Here is a 22,126-nt window from a genome sequence, read left to right as displayed (position 1 = left end):
CCCGCTCATTACCCAGGCCCCTACATAGGAGAAGAATGTATGTTGGTGGCTGTGCTCTTTTCTCTCTTTTCTTCTCATCCCAGGTCCTTCTCTTTTCATCATAAGGACTTTGTAATAATGTCGCCTCTCTCTTTCCCGTAGCATGGCAGTGGCAAAGATGTAAATTGGCACTCAGAGCCACGCTGCTTTGTGATCCTGAGGTCGTGACAGAGCAGCGTCTGATGTTCCCTCCGTCTTCTGATGGCTAGGAGAGAGACAGTGACCCATCCCATCCATCAACTCTCCCCAAGCCAGGGCTGTGTGATCGTTTCCTGTGGGATGGGGGGGGGCTGAGCCTGAGATAGAAAACAGGCTGCAGGGGCAGAGAGATGATGAGGGGGAGGGAGGGCATCAGGACTCACTGACTGCTGTGTAATTAAGGCTGTCCTAATTGACACGGATCTTGCTGTAGCGACAGAGGACAGGATCATTACTCTGGGCACTGAAGGGGCCCACATGGAGTTCTCTGGTGGCTCGTTCTGGAGCCGCAGACGGTGGACTTCAAATCAAATCAAATCAAATTTTATTTGTCACATACACATGGTTAGCAGATGTTAATGCGAGTGTAGCGAAATGCTTGTGCTTCTAGTTCCGACAATGCAGTAATAACGAACAAGTAATCTAACTAACAATTCCAAAAAAACTACTGTCTTATACACAGTGTAAGGGGATAAAGAATATGTACATAAGGATATATGAATGAGTGATGGTACAGAGCAGCATAGGCAAGATACAGTAGATGATATCGAGTACAGTATATACATATGAGATGAGTATGTAAACCAAGTGGCATAGTTAAAGTGGCTAGTGATACATGTATTACATAAGGATGCAGTCGATGATATAGAGTACAGTATCTACGTATGCATATGAGATGAATAATGTAGGGTAAGTAACATTATATAAGGTAGCATTGTTTAAAGTGGCTAGTGATATATTTACATCATTTCCCATCAATTCCCATTATTAAAGTGGCTGGAGTAGAGTCAGTGTCATTGACAGTGTGTTGGCAGTAGCCACTCAATGTTAGTGGTGGCTGTTTAACAGTCTGATGGCCTTGAGATAGAAGCTGTTTTTCAGTCTCTCGGTCCCAGCTTTGATGCACCTGTACTGACCTCGCCTTCTGGATGACAGCGGGGTGAACAGGCAGTGGCTCGGGTGGTTGATGTCCTTGATGATCTTTATGGCCTTCCTGTAGCATCGGGTGGTGTAGGTGTCCTGGAGAGCAGGTAGTTTGCCCCCGGGGATGCGTTGTGCAGACCTCACTACCCTCTGGAGAGCCTTACGGTTGAGGGCGGTGCAGTTGCCATACCAGGCGGTGATACAGCCCGCCAGGATGCTCTCGATTGTGCATCTGTAGAAGTTTGTGAGTGCTTTTGGTGACAAGCCGAATTTCTTCAGCCTCCTGAGGTTGAAGAGGCGCTGCTGCGCCTTCCTCACGATGCTGTCTGTGTGAGTGGACCAATTCAGTTTGTCTGTGATGTGTATGCCGAGGAACTTAAAACTTGCTACCCTCTCCACTACTGTTCCATCGATGTGGATGGGGGGGTGTTCCCTCTGCTGTTTCCTGAAGTCCACAATCATCTCCTTAGTTTTGTTGACGTTGAGTGTGAGGTTATTTTCCTGACACTTGACATTTCATTAGACCAGTAAAAAAACTCAAAGGGCTCAGGCTAATTATTAAAATAAAACAATGTCCAGGTAGATAAAGAAGGAATTACAGCTCATCATTTTCTAAACAACACATCACTTGTCTTTTGACAGTGGGACTAGAATGATAGCGTTCATTATGGGCGTAGTCCTAATGCTCGCAAAACTTAGTGGATTGCGGTCCTTACCATCCAACCATGGCTAGCCTAAATATGCTTATATGAATGCTTGCGTCTGTTGATGAAGTGGGGGAGCCCATATAGATGTGCATAGATGAGTTATTAACGGCATCAGGGACCATCTCTAAGCCCAACACAGCCACTTCAACACTGGGGCTAGGTGGCCTGGGTCTGCTGCTTGCAGCCTTGACCATGGAGCCTGCCTCATGCCCATGGCTGGTCCCCCATCCCCGTACCTGGAGACTAAACACACAGAGGGCCGGGCTTTGCCAGAGGACGCAGCTCATTTGTCAGCCATTCATTTTCCCCGGTGCAGAGCTAAAGGAGACAAAGTTCTGTTACCTAAGTGACAGACAGGCCAATGCATTACTCATCTGCTAGGGGATTCGTTATGGGGCCCAGGGCCAGGAGGGGCCTAATTGTGTGGCTCCTTATTTAAACTGGCACAGCCATGGCAGAGCACAGCAGAGCCTAATCAGACTGCATTGCATCCCTCATCCTGGGTAAGATGGCAGAACAGTGGGAGAGAGGAGAGTCGACTGCAGCAAAAAATACAACCACTGCAACAAACCAAGACAGCACAGAAGTGGTTTGGCTGTTGAATGTGAGTGCATGCACACTTCAGTGTGAGCAGTTAGTGAATTAGAGCCTGTGCCTTTGTTGGCAAATGCAACAGGCATTCCTCAGCATAGCGTGAAACAAAGTCCTGTGATTTATTTCGGCCTAAAAAGTGCAAAGAAAAAGTCTGTAATTTACAGAAACAATCCGTCAGACGTGGAAGGGGCCATACTGAAATCTCCTTTTCAACATACTGGCCTTGTACTGTAAATAGTTGTTGTATCTTTTTGCCCATGTGTGTGTCGTGTTTGTGTGCATGTGTAACAGGGTTGGTTATGTTTCCACTCAAAACTGCAGAAATATGTATTTGATGATTATGTATTCCTATTGGTTGGTTGAATTTACATATCAATAAGATGTTATGCCATTGCTCATGCTTGCAGATAGCGGGATATTGCGAACATCAACAATTCTCAGTCTGATATTGACATGCAAGTGGTAGGTCACATTCTGAAATAGTGCATTCTATTTACAATGTGTACGAGGTCACTATATACATTTCTTGATATTATACACAGTCCCTTCAGAAAGTATTCATACCCCATGACCCACATTTTGTTGTTACATTCTGAATTAAATTTTCTCTCAATCTACACACAATACCCAATAATGACAAAGTCAAAACATGTTTTTACATATTTTTGCAAAAATAAATACATAAATATCTGATTTACATAAGTATTCACATCCCTGAATTATGTATTATGTGAATACTTATGTAAATCAGATATTTATGTATTTATTTTTGCAAAAATATGTAAAAACATGTTTTGACTTTGTCATTATTGGGTATTGTGTGTAGATTGAGAGAAAATTTAATTAAAGACATTTCAGCTCTTCATTTTTAATTAATTTGTAAAAGTTTCTATGAACATAATTCCACTTATTATGGTGCATTGTGTGTAGGCCAATTTAATCTCAATTTAATCCATTTTAAATTCTGACTAACACAACTAAATGTGGAAAAAGTCAAGGGGTGTGAACACTTTCTGAAGGCACTGTGTATGTACCTGTTAGATATTGGGAGCTTCTTGGGATGTGCTTTTGTATGTTATTGCTGTAAGAGCGAGTTAGAGCATGCTAGCTAATTGTAATGGTTGCATTAGCTCCCTGCTAATTCACAGTTATTTCCATGCTAACAGACCAATTACAAATCTACAGCCATCAACAAACTGTTGTCCTACACACCTAATGTGCTTCCTTTTGTCTCATCGGGTACTTAGATATTTTGTAATATTTTTGTCATTGTTATGTTTCATCTGATATTGACATGCAAGCAACATATCACAAATCTAAGGTCATTAAATTACTGTTGTCCTGCATATCTAATGTGCTTCCTTTTGTCTGTAGTCAGAATAAACACCCATCAATTGGGATCGCTGGCTGGACAGTCTTCAAGACCAGTCTTCGTGTCAGTCCTCGTGTCTTCGGGGGACATCTGTTACACGTGTGTGTCCGTCCGCGCGCGCGTGTCCAATACAGTAAGCCCTAGAGTATAGCAAGGGAACGCTGCAGCAGTTCCAGTGGGTTGAGGAAGGTGAGGAGACAACCTGCTGTGTTAGTGCTCCAGGAAGGGGTGCAGGCATCTCATGTGGGCTTGGGCACAACACTACAGCCTGTTTCCAATGGATACCTATCCAATTACTTCCCACCTCTGCTGCAGGAATGGGGGACAGGAGAGGGGAAAGAGGAGGGGGGAGGTGGAGAAGGAAGTGAGGGAGTGAGGGGCTGCTGTTTCTGTTTACAGAGGCCAATTACCATTGTGCAAGGGGGACCTCTGTTTAGGAACCCAGCCTGGTGGACAGTCGGAGCAGGGACAGTAAGCATCAACGTGAGGCTCTATGTGCGATGGAGGAGTCAGAGTGAACAGCACGCCTTATGATATGAGGCAGCAGCTCAGCCATGTCCTGCTGTCCTGTCATTAGCCTGTCACCCTGCCAGGTGTGCTCTGTCTGAGAGGCTATTTGGGCTCTGGGCACCACTCCGATCTCCCCTCTCCCCGGTTCAGTGGATCCTCCCTGGAACTGGCTCTAATCCCCCTCTCCTGGGTGAATGAACGAGGTTGTGTCCCAAATGGCACCCTATTTCCTGTATAGTGATCTACTTTTGTGTAGGGCTCAAATTTAGTGGACAATATAGGATATGGGATGCCATTTGGGACGCACACATAGAGAGAGAAGCCCTGTCTGAATGGCTGGCTGGCTGGCTGTAGAGGGCCTGAATGCACTGTGTGGTGTATTTGGGAAGAGAGTGACATTAATGCAAGTTTCTCTTTCAAGGACTGAAAGAAATGTGTGGTAGGTATCCTATTCTCGAAGTCTGAAGTCAATGTTAATGATATGGACAATTTGTGGGGAAAGCGGTGCTTTCCTTGCGGTGCAATCTCCCTCGTACATGTCTGAATGCCTCAATTGAAACTTCAAAAGATGCCCCAGGTCCATTGTTAGTGGACATGTCAATTTTTTTGCGAATACAATGAGAGAATCAAACCACTCTGAAATGCAGACAGTGGTTGTGTGGCTTTGATGTCCCCTCCTGTATAATAGGAATACAACTTTTATCTTTGTCTGTATCTCTCTCTCCCAGTAGTCATCAAGCAACACGCCTGCTCCCAGAGGAAAAGAGTAGCCATCACTTATTTTCATAAATTTCACTAATTATAATCTGTTAAGGAATTGTTTTTATCAATAATGACTAATTATGTATACATTTCAATCAGGACTGACAAATCAGAATACTATTATGTTACTATATAGATGTATGAATTTTCTTTTAACCCTAGTACTGACTATAATGTGTGTAAATATAATCAAGAAGTAGAACAATGACTGTCTGTTCCTTGGTAGAAATGAATGAACTTATAGCCAGACTGGCTAGAATGCTTATCTACACAGGCAGACCTTGGCTTGCGTCGTAAATTATCTTAGTAGGGAGAGACCATGTAGGAAGGCTTGAGAACTATACAGCCATTGTACTGCTGGTTGATGAGACGGGGTGTTACAAAAACTAATGACGTCATTTTCAGTTTATAATCTGTGGTAAACTGTATCATGTTCAGTACTCTTGAGAATGAACGCAGCTGGTTGATTTTGGAGACTGGTCTCTGTCCATTTTATGCAAATAAGAGTCTTACAAATTCTTAGGAATTGACAGAGTGTTTCATTTTAATTGGGTATTAAAACATAGAGGAATATAATTCCTGTAACATAATCAAAATCAATAAATCAGAGCACGTTTTTTGGCTAGTTTTTACCTGATAAAGTAGAATCCTGTTGGAAAATAATGTAAAAAGTACAATTTACATAATTAAAACACACATTGAAAATTATATTGTTGCTGCTTCCTGTTTTCATGGCTTTTTGATTTATGGCCAAGTCTCAAAACATTGATTTTAGATGTCCACATTCATAATATATATGCTGAAATAAGTTGTGATATCTTGAAGACCAATACATAATAGTTACTTCCTACACACGCGTGTCACACTTGTATTTTGCTAAAATAGTACCTTGTAAACTGCACATGCACCAATATTTACCAGGCGGTCACTCTAGACTGGAATTCTTTAGCTACTTCTATTAGAATCAATAGCGCCCACAAATGAATCACTCACATAGATATTTTATTGAAATCAATGGAACTGGGATAATAACCATATCGACATGTACCGTTTGCGCTCTTCTAACAGACAAACCTCAATGAACTTGGGTATATTATGTTTGGGGCGGCAGGTAGCTTATTGGTTAGAGCGTTGGGCTATTACCTGAAAGGTTTCTGGATCAAATCCCAGAGCTAGCAAGGTTCAAATCTGTCGTTCTGCTCCTGAACAAAGCAGTTAACCCACTGTTCCCCGGTAGGCCATCAACATAAATAAGAATTTGTCCTTAACTGACTTGCCTAGTAAAATAAAGGATTAAAACATAAAATAATACTGAGCATAAATGGAAAGTGTTGGTTTCATTAGCTGAAATAAAAGATCCCAGAAATGTTCCATCTCTAAAATGTTGTGCACAATTTTTTTTACATCCCTGTTAGTGAGCATATATCCTTTGCCAGATAATCCATCCACCTGATAGGTGTGGCATATCAATCATGATGATTACACAGGTACACCTGGTGCTGGGGACAATAAAAGGCCACTCTAAAATCTGCTGTTTTTTCACACAACACAATGAGTGTGCAGTTGGCATTCTGACTGCAGGAATGTCAACCAGAACTGTTGCCAGAGAATCTAATGTTAATTTCTCTACCATAAGCCTCCTCTTACGTCATTTTGGAGTACTTGGCAGTACTATCCAACCTGCCTCAAAACCACAGACCACTTGTAACCACACCAGCCCAGGACCTCCACATCCGGCTTCTTCAACTGAGGGACGGCATGAGACGAGCCACTCGGACAGCTGTTGAAACTGTGGGTTTGCACAACCAAAGAACTTCTGTACAAACTGTCAGAAATCGTCTCAGGGAAGCTCATCTGCGTACTTGTAATCCTCACCAGGGTCTTGACCTGACTGCAGTTTGGCGTCATAACCGACTTCAGTGGACAAATGCTCACCTTTGATTGCCACTGGCATTGCTGAAGAAGTGTGCGCTTCACGGATGACTCACAATTTCAATAGTACCAGGCAGGTGGTAGACATTGTGTATGGCCTTGTGTTGGTGAGCAGTTTGCTAATGTCAACATTTTTATTTTATTTTTATTTCACCTTTATTTAACCAGGTAGGCTAGTTGAGAACAAGTTCTCATTTGCAACTGCGACCTGGCCAGGATAAAGCATAGCAATTCGACACATACAACAACACAGAGTTACACATGGAATAAACAAAACATAGTCAATAATACAGTAGAACAAAAGAAAACAAAAAGTCTATATACAGTGAGTGCAAATGAGGTAAGATAAAGGAGTTAAGGCAATAAATAGGCCATGGTGGTGAAGTAATTACAATATAGCAATTAATTAAACACTGGAATGGTAGATGTGCAGAAGATGAATGTGCAAGTAGAGATACTGGGGTGCAAAGGAGCAAGATATTCTATGGACAGGCATAAGCTACGGCCAACGAACACAGTTGCATTTTATCAATGGCGATTTGAATGCACAGAGATATCGTGACGAGATCCTGAGGGCCACTGTCATGCCATTTATCCGCCACCATCACCTCATGTTTTAGCATTATAATGCATGGCCCCATGTAGCAAGGATCCGTACAGAAATCCTGGAAACTGAAAATGTCCCAGTTCTTCCATGGCCTGCATACTCAACAGATGACAACGTGTTCCAGTTCCCACCAATATCCAGAAACTTTGCACAGCCATTGAAGAGGAGTGGGACAGCATTCCACAGGCCACAATAAACAGAATGAGCAACTCTATGCGAAGGAGATGTGTCGCAATGCATGAGGCAAATCTGCATCACACCAGATACTGACTGGTTTTCTGATCCACGGCCCTACCTTTTTTTAAGGTGTCTGCGACCAACAGATGCGTATCTGTATTCCCAGTCGGGAAATCCATATATTAGGGTATAATGAATTTACTTCAATTGACTGATTTCCTGATATAACCTGTTAAAAATTGTAGCATGTTGCATTTACAGTATATTTCTGTTCAGTTATATAGAGTATGTTGATAGACGACAACCTGTCATAGCAATTTATCAACTTATATCTGTGATATTATTCAGTAGATGGCCAATATGGAAAAGGAAACAACACTTTTTTGAATGGATCATTTCAACAAATCCGTTTCTAAATAGCAATAGGGGATGGCTTTTATTTGAATGATGGCTTAAACTTCAAATCCACAAATAAATATGAGGTCAGAGACGTTTATGGGAGGAGCGCCCAATTTTTTAAATCCTAAACACAATTTACGCGTGTGCTCTAGACTAGAGCTTTGATGTCCCCTCCTGTGTAATAAGAATAAACATTTTATCTTTGTCTGTATCTTTCTCTCCCAGTAGTCATCAAGCACCACACCACTGCTACCAGGGGGATAGAGTAGCCAATACAAACATATTTTCACAATTTCACTAAAATCATCAATAAATCATAGCATGTGTTTGCCAGATAAAGTAGAATTTTGTGGAACAATAAGGTTAAAAACATTCCTAAAACAATGTTATACAGTAATTGTGCCATCCCTAACAGTACAATCACACACTGTATGCACACACACACATATATATTGTACACTCACACACTACCACACTCACAAAAGCCCACACACAAGCTCAGGTCCCGCAGGCTCTGATTTGTGACAGTAAAAGGGAGTGCTTTCCAGTTCCCTTGATTGACCTTCCGCTGTGTTAATCCTCGACAGTGAGCTTTGCGCTTCCTTGATAAAAGGGAGAGCAGAGTGTGTTCCCTGATATGTAATCCCAAAGCATGCCTTAAGAATGAAATCAAGATAACCACATTCCTCCGAAAGCTATCCATGTCTGTTTCCGGCTTTCAGCCACCTACCACCAGAGCATGATTATTTTAACTCTGTTCGCAAGATGGCTTTTATATTCTGTCGTCATCATCCACAAATAAATAAATCGCCTCACATGAATTACATGCAAGAAAGGATTACGTGTCTTGCCTGCCTAAATATATAAACTCTGATAGATACACTCATTGTCAAGCCCTGACCTGAGAGATCCTTTTTATGTCTCTATTTTGGGTTGGTCAGGGCGTGAGTTGGGGTGGGCGTTCTATGTTTTGTATGTATGTTTTCTATTTCTGTGTGTTTGGCCAGGTGTGGTTCACAATCAGAGGCAGCTGTCTATCGTTGTCTCTGATTGAGAACCATTCTTAGGTAGCCTTTTCCCGCCTGTGTTTTGTGGGTAGTTGTTTTCTGTTTTGTGTCTTTCTGCACCTGACAGGACTGTTTCGGTTTTTGTTCATTCTCTTTGTTATTTCAGTGTTCAGTTCTAATAAAAGTATGAACACGTACCACGCTGTACCTTGGTCCTCTCCTTCCAACAGCTGTTACACTCATGCGAGTGCCTTTCAGCGTTTTGCACAATGCAATGTTTCTTGGTGTGGAAATGCATTTGCAGATCTACGACTACTGAACACAAATTGTATGAAAAAATGGGTGAGTCAATTGGCACAAAGAGCATGTTTAATCAGATGCTAAGAATAGCTCAGCTAGGGGTGGATGAGAATGGGCTGACATGCCAGGTATTTCTGGAGCATCATACAGCATGAGTTGAAACAAGTCCCTGCCAAGCTAATAAATAAACAACACCATTATGACTCATGCTCTCAAGGATGTGGGTTTTAAGAGCAAATCTTTACTTCGTGTATCGATGTCGAAAAAGAGTTTAATTAAAGGGAATTTAAACAAACCAATAGACTACAGTGTCCTGCTGCTTCTCTTCATTGCTTCCACTGCAATGGATTCCAAAGACATGCTTTGTCTCCAATTCTGTCCTGTCCCTCCATCTGTACATTGACAGATCATTAAGTAGTAAATCTATCACCCTCGGCCATGCGTCTCTCGGGCTTACGCTCCAAATACCATGGGGCTGTAGAAAGGGGAGTGCCTGCCCGAAACAGGGAGTGAAAAGTTGCTGAGCTGGGCACAATATCCTCCCTAACCCCCACCCTCCACTCAATAAACTGCTTGGCTGCTCTTTCACTCCTGCAGAAGTGCCGATCAATCCCTCTGCTAGAGTCTGGGCCAAAACCCACCATGCCCCGGGGTTCGATACCTGGCACGGGCCTTCCCCTCCATCGTCACTGCAGCCTGGGGACTGCCCCTCCAAAACAAGAGAGAAAAATCTTGCCCCAATCGCTGGCACACAGTTGCTCAAAATATGCAGTTAATCTATTTTTCCTCCATCTGTTGATATTTGAATTAAGTCTAACTAATTGTGTTACTGTACGTGTATCAGCTGTCCATCTCAATTGTATTTAGCTATACTTGCATCCTGTAATGGCCTTGATTATTGGAAATCAAAAATAGTATTGACTGTGATTGGCATCCAGGATGTTAACAGGGGTTATGAATGATATTGTAAAACTTCCAGATTTGGATTCATCTCTTTCCCTTGTCTAAGTTTTGCAACATTCACTTGAATTTTTACATCAAAAACAGAGAGAATCTTTGCTCTTCAGCAAGCCGACTGTACTGAATATATTCCCCCTTATTGCATATCACATCCTCCCGTTACCAAGGTAACTGATATTAATTCAGCTCACCATTGACTCAAAGTTATATTTATTTATTTCCCCTCAAGTGTGTGTGGCTTCAGAAGCCAACAACATTACTGAGCAAAAGGAAAAACCCAGCAAATCGATCACTTCGTGATGAAAATCTGTCATGTAAAAGCTTTTTTTCCCCCCTTTACCAGCCGATCCAATGTCAGACAATATGTGTGCCTCATGCTGTTGTTATGTACCCAGAGAGTAGAATGAAAGTATCCCTGAGATTTCATCCTTCTCCACGCGTACAATGTGACTCATAATTCTGCTATCCAGGGACATGATGTGCATTCACCTACACAAAGTATGTTCATAACATCAACAGAAGGAAAACCTTTCCACCCCCACCACCACTCCACCAACCCACCTCAGTCAGATTTAATTATCTGCTGTGCTCCCCGAGACCAGAATGAAAGCAGTCAGGTGCCATGGTAACCAACCAGTAGGCAAGTAGAGTATAGAATGGAGTCCTATTATAACCCAGCTAGGCAGCACGAAGTCTCACTGCATGCATTGCTATACATGTGAGTGTAGCTAGGTAGAGTACCTGACCAAATCAACAGCCACTTCTCTGTGACTCAAGTGACTACTTCCTTTGCTGCTTCTCTGTTACTCTAGTGACTGATTCCCTAGCTGCTTCTGTGTGCCTCCACCAACCCATATTTTTCGCTGCTGCTACTCTCTGATTATCATATATGATTAGTCACTTTAACTATACATTCATGTACATACTACCTCAATTAGCCCGACCAACCAGTGGTTGGCTAACCGGGCTATCTGCATTGTGTCCCACCACCCATCATCCGCCAACCCCTCTTTTACGCTACTGCTACTCTCTGTTCATCATATATGCATAGTCACTTTAACGTGTTTGGGATAGGGGCACGTTAATATATGCTAATATATGCATAGTATTAGTAGTATTGAATAGAAAACACTCTGGAGTTTCTAAAACTGTTTGAATGATGTCTGTGAGTATAACAGAACTCATATGGCAGGCGAAAACCTGAGAGAAGAAAATCCAACCAGGAAGTGGGAAATCTGAGGTTTGTCCTTTTTCAACTAATTGCCTATCGAATATACAGTGTCTATGGGGTCATATTGCACTACCGAAGGCTTCCACTAGATGTCAACAGTCTTTAGAACATTGTTTGGAGCTTCTACTGTGAAATGGGGGCGAATGAGAGCTGTTTCAACCAGAGGTCTGGAAGAAGGCCATGAGCTGATCACGCGTGTAACTTTGAGAGAGACCTGCGGTTGGAACATTATTGAAGATTTATGTTAAAACCTCTTGATGCTACCCATCCCGGATCCGGGATCGTGACTACGGCTCAAGCTCATTAGCATAACGCAAAATGCGAAAAAATATTCTTAGACATATTTAACCTCCACACCTACACAAGTCCAATAGCTCAAATGAAAGATAAACACCTTGTTCATCTACCCAGCAAGTCAGATTTCTAAAATGTTTTACGGCGAAAACATAGCACACATTTATATTAGACCACCACCGAAACAAAAGGCAAGCGGCGGCCATTTTGTCCCAGAAAATATAAAATTTAAAAGTAGGATTAAAAAATAAATAATTCACTAACCTTTTGAAAATCTTCATCAGATGACAGTAATATTACATGTTACACAGTACTTTTTTTTTTTTTTTTCAATAATATGCCATTTTAATATCCATAAATCTCTGTTTACAATGACGACATTTCAAAAATGCTACTCAAAATGTCCGGAGAAATTATGATAGCTCCGACAGATAACATCAGATAACAAGCAATAAACATGACTAAATATACATGTTCTACATATAGTTACAAAGATACACTTCTTCTTAATACAACCGCTGTGTTACATTTATTTTTAACGTTACAGAATTCGTTCACTAGTCTATGCTATGAGTCGGCGCTCAGATATTAGCAGTGTCTCCTCTACGTTTGGAGTCCACAGAAACCCAAAATAACCACATAAATATTCCCTTACCTTTGATGTTCTTCGATCAGAAGACGTAGAAGGAGTCATACTTACCCAATACATCGTTTGGTTTCAAGTTGTGCGTCTTTGTATTAGCATATGCTAACAGCTACAGCTGAAATGCACCCAAAATAACTTCTGCTCCTTCTGGTCCCGCACCCTTGCGCATCAAACTTCAAAATTACATATTATATGTCGACTAAACTGGTCAAACTAAGTGCAGAATCGAGCAAAATGATGTTTTTATCATGTAAAACAATGATAATCGCAAACAAACGAACCGGCTTCAACTGGTGTCTATTGGAAAAGAACGTTCTCCAAATCGGCCGCGCGCAATAGAGTGCATGTATGTGAGAGTGAACCGGGCATTTTCGCCCGCCAAAGGATGAGGGAGCGCGAAATTCAAACAATGAACGTGCCAATTGAAAGCAGACATCGCGCTGAACAAATACATACTGTTCCCAGATCGGTAGCTGCCTGGGAAGGGTGGGGGCGATGACGTCAAAGTTGACCCAACTTTTCTCTTGACAAGAGAGAGTTTGGGAGAAAGGCTGCCCTGAGAGTTCTGCTTTACATACAGACATAATTTAAACGGTTTTAGAAACTTTAGAGTGTTTTCTATTCAATTATTATTATTATATGCATATATTAGCAATTTTGGAAAAAAATATTTTCAGTTTACTATGGGCACGCACTTCCTCCAACGGGGGCAGTATTGAGCCATAAGCTCAAGAGGTTAAAACATCCTAACGATTGATTCTATACATCGTTTGACATGTTTCTACGAACTGTAATATAACTTTTTGAACTTTTCGTCTGAACTTTCGCCTGGATTTGTTTACTAAACGTGCTAACAAAAGGAGGTATTTGGACATAAATGATGGACTTTATCGAACAAAACAAACATTTATTGTGGATCTGGGATTCCTGGGAGTGCATTCTGATGGAGATCATCAAAGGTAAGTGAATATTTATAATGCTATTTCTGACTTTAACTGACTCCACAACATGGCAGGTATGGCTTGATTTTGTGTCTGAGTGCTGTACTCAGAATATAGCATGGTTTGCTTTTTCCGTAAAGCTTTTTTGAAATCTGACACGGCGGTTGCATTAAGGAGAAGTATATCTATAATTCTGTGCATAATACTTGTATCTTTTATCAAAGTTTATGATGAGTATTTCTGTAAATTGATGTGGCTCTCTGAAAGTTCGCCGGATGTTTTCGAGGCACAACATTACTGACCATAAAGCGTCAATGTAAACTGAGATTTTTGGAAAAAATATTAACTTTATCGAACAAAACATACATGTATTGTGTAACATGAAGTCCTATGAATGCCATCTGATGAAGATCAACAAAGGTTAGTGATTTCTGCTTTTTGTGACTCCTCTCTTTGGCTGGAATTGGCTGTATGTGTTTTTGTGACTAGGCTCTGACCTATCATAATCATATGTTGTGCTTTCGCTGTAGAGCTTTTTTGAAATCAGACACGATGGGTAGCGGAACCCCTAGCCCTAACAAATTAACCATATCTACATGTACATACTACCTCAATCAGCCCGACTAACCGGTGCCTGTATGTAGCCTAGCTACTGTTATACCCTCGCTACTGTTATTTTTCACTGTCTTTTTATTTCTTTACTTGCCTATTGTTCACCAAATAAATAGGGTGCCATTTGGGACACATCCCTGCCTCAGTTCAGACCTAGCCTTGACAAAGCCCACGTCTGATGACTAAACAATGTTTGGGTGAGTCCCAGCAGAGCAGAGGGACAAGGGACATGACACCCAGTGTTAGTTATGCTATTGTCTATTATGTATCCTGTTGCCTAGTCACTTTACCCCTACCGACAGTTGAAGGCGGAAGATAACATACACCTTAGCCAAATACATTTAAACTCAGTTTTCACAATTCCTGAAATTAACTTTGATTTGATGAAAGAAATAAAAGCTGATTAAATAATTCTCTCTACTATTATTCTGACATTTCAAATTCATAAAATAGGATTAGTAAACATTCCCTGTCTTATGTCAGTTAGGATCACCACTTTATTTTATAAATTTGAAATGTTTGAAGGTAGGTCTTGAATACATCCACAGGTACACCTCCAATTGGCTCAAATTATGTCAATTAGCCTATCAGAAGCTTCTAAAGCCATCATTTTATTGAATTTTCCAATATGTTTAAAGACACAGTCAATTTAGTATATGTAAACTTCTGACCCACTGGAATTGTGATACAGTGAATTATAAGTGAAGTAATATGTCTGTAAACAATTGTTGGAAAAATTACTTGTGTCATGCACAAAGTAGATGTCCTAACCGACTTGCCAAAACTATAGTTTGTTAAAACCTCTTAGAGCTCCCCCCTACTTTGTGCAATTTCCGCATGAAGACATACCCAAATTTAACAGCCTGTAGCTCAGGCACAGAACCAAGGATATGCATATTCTTGGTACCATTTGAAAGAAAACACTCTGAAGTTTGTGTAAATGTGAATTGAATGTAGGAGAATATAGCACAATGAAAAAAAACATACATTTTTTATTTTTGTATCATCATCTTTAAAATGAACAAGATAAAACAAACATTCAGATAGGATGATGGGGACCATTTCAGTGAAAAATAGAAGAGGGCAACAGAACTTGTGCAAAGTTTCAAAATGATAACTTCCAAAATGAGTGTGCTTACATGACATTTATCATGAAGTCACCCAGGTGTCCCACACAAGTAGCCCAAATGTACACAAGTGGCCAAATTGGTGAAGGTATACATTGTGAAACAAATAACTATATACAAAATACCAAAATGGTATTCTAACACACCCCCCGGAAAAAAAAAATGAAAAAGAAATTAAAAGAAATAGGGGAAAAAAAATATTGATTAAAAAAAAAATGAAAAAAAAAAATATATATATATATATATATATATATATATATACACATTTACAAAATAACATGGGTAACTATTTACACACTTTCAATATTTGGAAGACCCTCAGTCCTCTATCAAATCAAATCTATTTATTTAGCCCCAGCCTAAAACCCCAAACAGCAAGCAATGCAGGTGTAGAAGCACGGTGGCTAGGAAAAACTCCCTAGAAAGGAAACAACCTAGGAAGAAACCTAGAGAGGAACCAGGCTATGAGGGGTGGCCAGTCCTCTTCTGGCTGTGCCGGGTGGAGATCACAGTGGTTGTAGAGGGTGCAACAGGACAGCACCGTAAAAGTAAAAATGAACAGTTTAGGGTTCCATAGCCGCAGGCAGAACAGTTGAAACTGGAACAGCAGCAAGGCCGGGTGGACTGGGGACAACAAGGAGTCATCGTGGCAGGTAAGCCCTGAAGCATGGTCCAAGGGCTCAGGTCCTCCGAGAGAAAGGAGAGAAAGAGAGAGCAGACTTAAATTCACACATGACACCGGATAAGAAAAGTACTCCAGATATAACATACTGACCCTAGCCCCATCCCACTTTGCCATATAACCCCACCAACTTTGCCAAAACTCTAGACAATATTCTGCTGCGGATGCCAGATGCCATAGCAGTCTCTTTCTGATGTAAAGCAGCGGGTCACTGAGCATGTGGTGCATGTGATGGGAGACTTCATCTTCCAAACAACACAGCAACGCCTCCATGCTGTGCCCTTTTGGCCCTTAGGCACATTCATGCCTGCACAAATATATTTGGGCAGATAAACACTTGTGGCAGGAGCAGAAGGGACAGGGCTTGGTGCAGTGGTGCTGTAGCCAGCAAGCTCCCTGATGCTCCTCTAATGTAGACTGATTGGAGGAAGCATGCTGGCTGTGTTGAGATGTATGGGTTTGCATTCTACATTCTATATAAAATGGTATTGTGTAGAATGCAAACCCGTACATCTCAACACAGCCAGCATGTTTCCTCCAATCAGTCTACATTAGAGAGAGCATCAAGGAGCTTGCTGACTACAGTACCACTGCACCAAGCCCTGTCCCTTCTGCTCCTGCCACAAGTGTTCATCTTCCCAAATATATTTGTGCAGGCATGGATGTGCCTAAGGGCCCCCCAAAAAAAAAAAAAAAAAAATATATATATATATATACACACACACACAGACATAGGCTATGGTTGTTCTCATACAAACAAACAGACCCTCACTCACAATGACTAGCTAATGTGTACTTTACCCATTTCATTACATCTTTATATATTGCAATAAAATGTAAAAGCAATCACAAATAATATTTTATATTAATTTCAAACAACGGCATTAGCATGAGAGCAACTTACCAGTCCAAATCACTGTCCTCTCCGTTCAAAAAAGATGTCTCAGTTTCACTCTTCAAAATGGAGTCTTCAAAAAGCAGATCTGTCTCACTTTCACGATGAATTTCCTCTAAAATTGTTTCTATATTCGTATATCTAGTCTTAGAATTAGCTTTCCCTGACTTATTCGCCATGATGTTGGATAAATAAACAGCTGAAGATGCAAGTCACCGAAATACTGCTGTGCGTAATAAGCTTTGCTCCTTCGCGGTTGAATTTGCAATAGCGAAAGAATGGTCATTACGCCAGCGTTCAATGGAAAGGTTTGTCTTGCAACAAAGAATCATGGGATATTGCTGTTTACCTCTGCTCATTGGATATCTACCCAGCTAGATTTCAAGACGATCAGTGGTCATTGGGTTAAAAGACAGTCAATCAACGAGACAGTGGTCATATGATTGGTGCACAATGGGCTCGTCACTTGTTGTCTTCCAATCGGTTTTTCGGGGTCAATACGTCCCGCAAAATGACCCATCAGGTTTGGTTTTGTTACAAACGAACCGTTGATTGCAAGGAAACCAAACATGACTGGATAAAGTTAGGGAAAGTCTGTCTATTTTACGTTGGATGTTACGTCGAAAATTGAATGACACGAAATTCATCGAGATAAGAGTTCACAAAATGTTTTGTGTTAGGCTATAAAAAATGGATTTAACTGAACAAAAGACCATTCATTGTGTAACAATGAGCCTTGGGATTGCAACCAGAGCAAGATCTTCAAAGGTAAACGATTTATTTCAAAGAAATCTATGATTTTGTTACGCAAGCGCTGGCTGAATAAGTAGTTTGATATGGACGTCTGTGCTCAGATAATCGCAGCGTATTCTTTCGCAATAAATCATTTTTTAAATCTGACAACGCAGTTGGATTAGCAAGATTCTAGGCTTTCGATCCATGAGAGACACTTGTATTTTCATGAATGTTTAATATGACTATTTATGTAGCGATCACCTATATTGTCGAATTTAATCCCGCTAACGGGTTCGGTGCGCAGAGAGGTTAATGAATTGATTTGCAAATTATGGTGGAAAATAAGTATTTGGTCACCTACAAACAAGCAAGATTTCTGGCTCTCACAGACCTGTAACTTATTCTTTAAGAGGCTCCTCTGTCCTCCACTCGTTACCTGTATTAATGGCACCTGTTTGAACTTGTTATCAGTATAAAAGACACCTGTCCACAACCTCAAACAGTCACACTCCAAATTCCACTATGGCCAAGACCAAAGAGCTGTAAGGACACCAGAAACAAAATTGTAGACCTGCACCAGGCTGGGAAGACTGAATCTGCAATAGGTAAGCAGCTTGGTTTGAAGAAATCAACTGTGGGAGCAATTATTAGGAAATGGAAGACATACAAGACCACTGATAATCTCCCTCGATCTGGGGCTCCACGCAAGATCTCACCCCGTGGGGTCAAAATTATCACAAGAACGGTGAGCAAAAATCCCAGAACCACATGGGGGGACCTAGTGAATGACCTGCAGAGAGCTGGGACCAAAGTAACAAAGCCTACCATCAGTAACACACTACGCCACCAGGGACTCAAATCCTGCAGTGCCAGACGTGTCCCCCTGCTTAAGCCAGTGCATGTCCAGGCCCATCTGAAGTTTGCTAGAGAGCATTTGGATGATCCAGAAGAAGATTGGGAGAATGTCATATGGTCAGATGAAACCAAAATATAACTTTTTGGTAAAAACTCAACTCGTCGTGTTTGGAGGACAAAGAATGCTGAGTTGCATTTTATTTTTTTATTTTTTTATTTCACCTTTATTTAACCAGGTAGGCTAGTAGAGAACAAGTTCTCATTTGCAACTGCAACCTGGCCAAGATAAAGCATAGTAGTGTGAACAGACAACACAGAGTTACACATGGAGTAAACAATTAACAAGTCAATAACACAGTAGGAAAAAAAGGGGAGTCTATATACATTGTGTGCAAAAGGCATGAGGAGGTAGGCGAATAATTACAATTTTGCAGATTAACACTGGAGTGATAAATGATCAGATGGTCATGTACAGGTAGAGATATTGGTGTGCAAAAGAGCAGAAAAGTAAATAAATAAAAACAGTATGGGAAGGAGGTAGGTAAAAATGGGTGGGCTATTTACCGATAGACTATGTACAGCTGCAGCGATCGGTTAGCTGCTCAGATAGCAGATGTTTGAAGTTGGTGAGGGAGATAAAAGTCTCCAACTTCAGCGATTTTTGCAATTCGTTCCAGTCACAGGCAGCAGAGAACTGGAACGAAAGGCGGCCAAATGAGGTGTTGGCTTTAGGGATGATCAGTGAGATACACCTGCTGGAGCGCGTGCTACTGATGGGTGTTGCCATCGTGACCAGTGAACTGAGATAAGGCGGAGCTTTACCTAGCATGGACTTGTAGATGACCTGGAGCCAGTGGGTCTGGCGACGAATATGTAGCGAGGGCCAGCCGACTAGAGCATACAAGTCGCAGTGGTGGGTGGTATAAGGTGCTTTAGTGACAAAACGGATGGCACTGTGATAAACTGCATCCAGTTTGCTGAGTAGAGTGTTGGAAGCAATTTTGTAGATGACATCGCCGAAGTCGAGGATCGGTAGGATAGTCAGTTTTACTAGGGTAAGTTTGGCGGCGTGAGTGAAGGAGACTTTGTTGCGGAATAGAAAGCCGACTCTTGATTTGATTTTCGATTGGAGATGTTTGATATGAGTCTGGAAGGAGAGTTTACAGTCTAGCCAGACACCTAGGTACTTATAGATGTCCACATATTCAAGGTCGGAACCATCCAGGGTGGTGATGCTGGTCAGGCGTGCGGGTGCAGGCAGCGAACGGTTGAAAAGCATGCATTTGGTTTTACTAGCGTTTAAGAGCAGTTGGAGGCCACGGAAGGAGTTTTGTATGGCATTGAAGCTCGTTTGGGGGTTAGATAGCACAGTGTCCAAGGATGGGCCGGAAGTATATAGAATGGTGTCGTCTGCGTAGAGGTGGATTAGGGAATCGCCCGCAGCAAGAGCAACATCATTGATATATACAGAGAAAAGAGTCGGCCCGAGGATTGAACCCTGTGGCACCCCCATAGAGACTGCCAGAGGACCAGACAGCATGCCCTCCGATTTGACACACTGAACTCTGTCTGCAAAGTAATTGGTGAACCAGGCAAGGCAGTCATCCGAAAAACCAAGGCTACTTAGTCTGCCGATAAGAATATGGTGATTGACAGAGTCGAAAGCCTTGGCAAGGTCGATGAAGACGGCTGCACAGTACTGTCTTTTATCGATGGCGGTTATGATATCGTTTATCGCATCCAAAGAACACCATACCTACTGTGAAGCATGGGGGTGGAAACATCATGCTTTGGGGCTGTTTTTCTCCAAAGGGACCAGGACGACTGATCCGTGTAAAGGAAAGAATGAATGGGACCATGTCATGAGATTTTGAGTGAAAACCTCCTTCCATCAGCAAGGGCATTGAAGATGAAACGTGGCTGGGTCTTTCAGCATGACAATGATCCCAAACACACTGCCCGAGCAACGAAGGAGTGGCCAGTCTCCAGATCTCAACCCCATAGAAAATCTTTGGAGGGAGTTGAAAGTCCGTGTTGCCCAGCAACAGCCCCAAAACATCACTGCTCTAGAGGAGATCTGCATGGAGGAATGGGCCAAAATACCAGCAACAGTGTGTGAAAACCTTGTGAAGACTTACAGAAAATGTTTGACCTCTGTCATTGCCAACAAAGGGTATACATTATAACAAAGTATTGAGATAAACTTTTGTTATTGACCAAATACTCATTTTCCACCATAATTTGCAAATAAATTCATTAAAAATCCTACAATGTGATTTTCTGGATTTTTTTTCTCATTTTGTCTGTCATAGTTTGCACAATTGGTGGCTGACTAAATACTTTTTGCCCCACTGTTTGTCCATAGCCACCTCAATGACCTTGTATCCCTGTATATTGTATTGTTATTCGTCATGTCAATATTTATTTTTTACTTCATATTTTTCATTTATCTTTAACTCTGCATTGTTGGAAATGTACCCATAAGTAAACATTTCACTGTTAGTTTACACCTGTTGTTTACGAAGCATGTGATAAATAAAATGTTATTTTATTTGCCTCACTCAGCAGCCAAAAAATGTGGAGCCTGCTCCCTCCCCTTCTGCGCAGTGTGCATTGTGTTCATAATGAGAGTTAATAGCACAGTATAAGGAAGGCGCAGAAGCGTGTAATGATTTGGCTTGGTGGCGGTTATTGGAATCTCCCTCTGGTTTTTAATGATAGCACATCTTACACAATGGGGTGAGTGTAGAGCTATGAAGTCAGGAAGCGTCCGTCCTTACCTAGTAACTACCTTTGCACCACTAACCAGCACCCAGCCTGATGTACCTGGTTCAGACCTATAAGAGCCCTAGGGGCATAGCAGGGTTCAATAACAACCGCTGGTCCAACAACAGAGGAGAGATCTCCACTCAGCAGAAAGGGATCAGTCAGATTAAGGGGAGTTTCAAGCCCCACCTATTGTTACTGCCCTTTGTTCGATTTTCTGGAGAGGTCAGAAACCTTGTACACAGCAGTGCCGCCTGGGCAACATGAGTTAAACAGAGACACAGCGACACCTACTGAATGAGACAAGAATGCCACCAAACCATGAAATGAAAATGAGTCTGTTTTCATTTGGAAGCAAAATGATTAACTCGGTGTAAGTAATGTGAAGGACGAGGGAGCAGTCAAGTGAAAATAATGTGGCTGGCTGGAAAATTCACATGATAGAAAATTGAAATGTGGGTTGTCGTTTATTTCTGCAGAGGTTGTGCAACTGAAAATTACTATTTTTATAATATGTGCATTTCATTTTCAATCTTAAAAGGAACTGCAACTGAGTTCGACCTCTGCATGACAAAGGAATTTAGTATAATTTCACCATACAGGGCTCTTGAGTAACTTTTTCTACTGGTGGCACTTGTGCTACAAACTTTTTCAGTTGATGGCACCAGTACATCATTTGGTCGCACCAATTTTTATCAGCCGTGCAACGATAATGACTTGACCTTTGTCCGATAATGTACCAGTATTCCATAATGACTTGCCATCTTTTAAATCAGCATGCCCTTGCAGGGCTTGACATTCAGGTAAAAATTTGACAGTCACACTGTGCCAACTGAAAGCTGGTGGCCCGAATT

The sequence above is a fragment of the Oncorhynchus tshawytscha genome, linkage group LG21, assembly GCF_018296145.1.
Source record: "Oncorhynchus tshawytscha isolate Ot180627B linkage group LG21, Otsh_v2.0, whole genome shotgun sequence".
NCBI lineage: Eukaryota > Metazoa > Chordata > Actinopteri > Salmoniformes > Salmonidae > Oncorhynchus > Oncorhynchus tshawytscha.
This window is presented reverse-complemented; position numbering follows the sequence as displayed.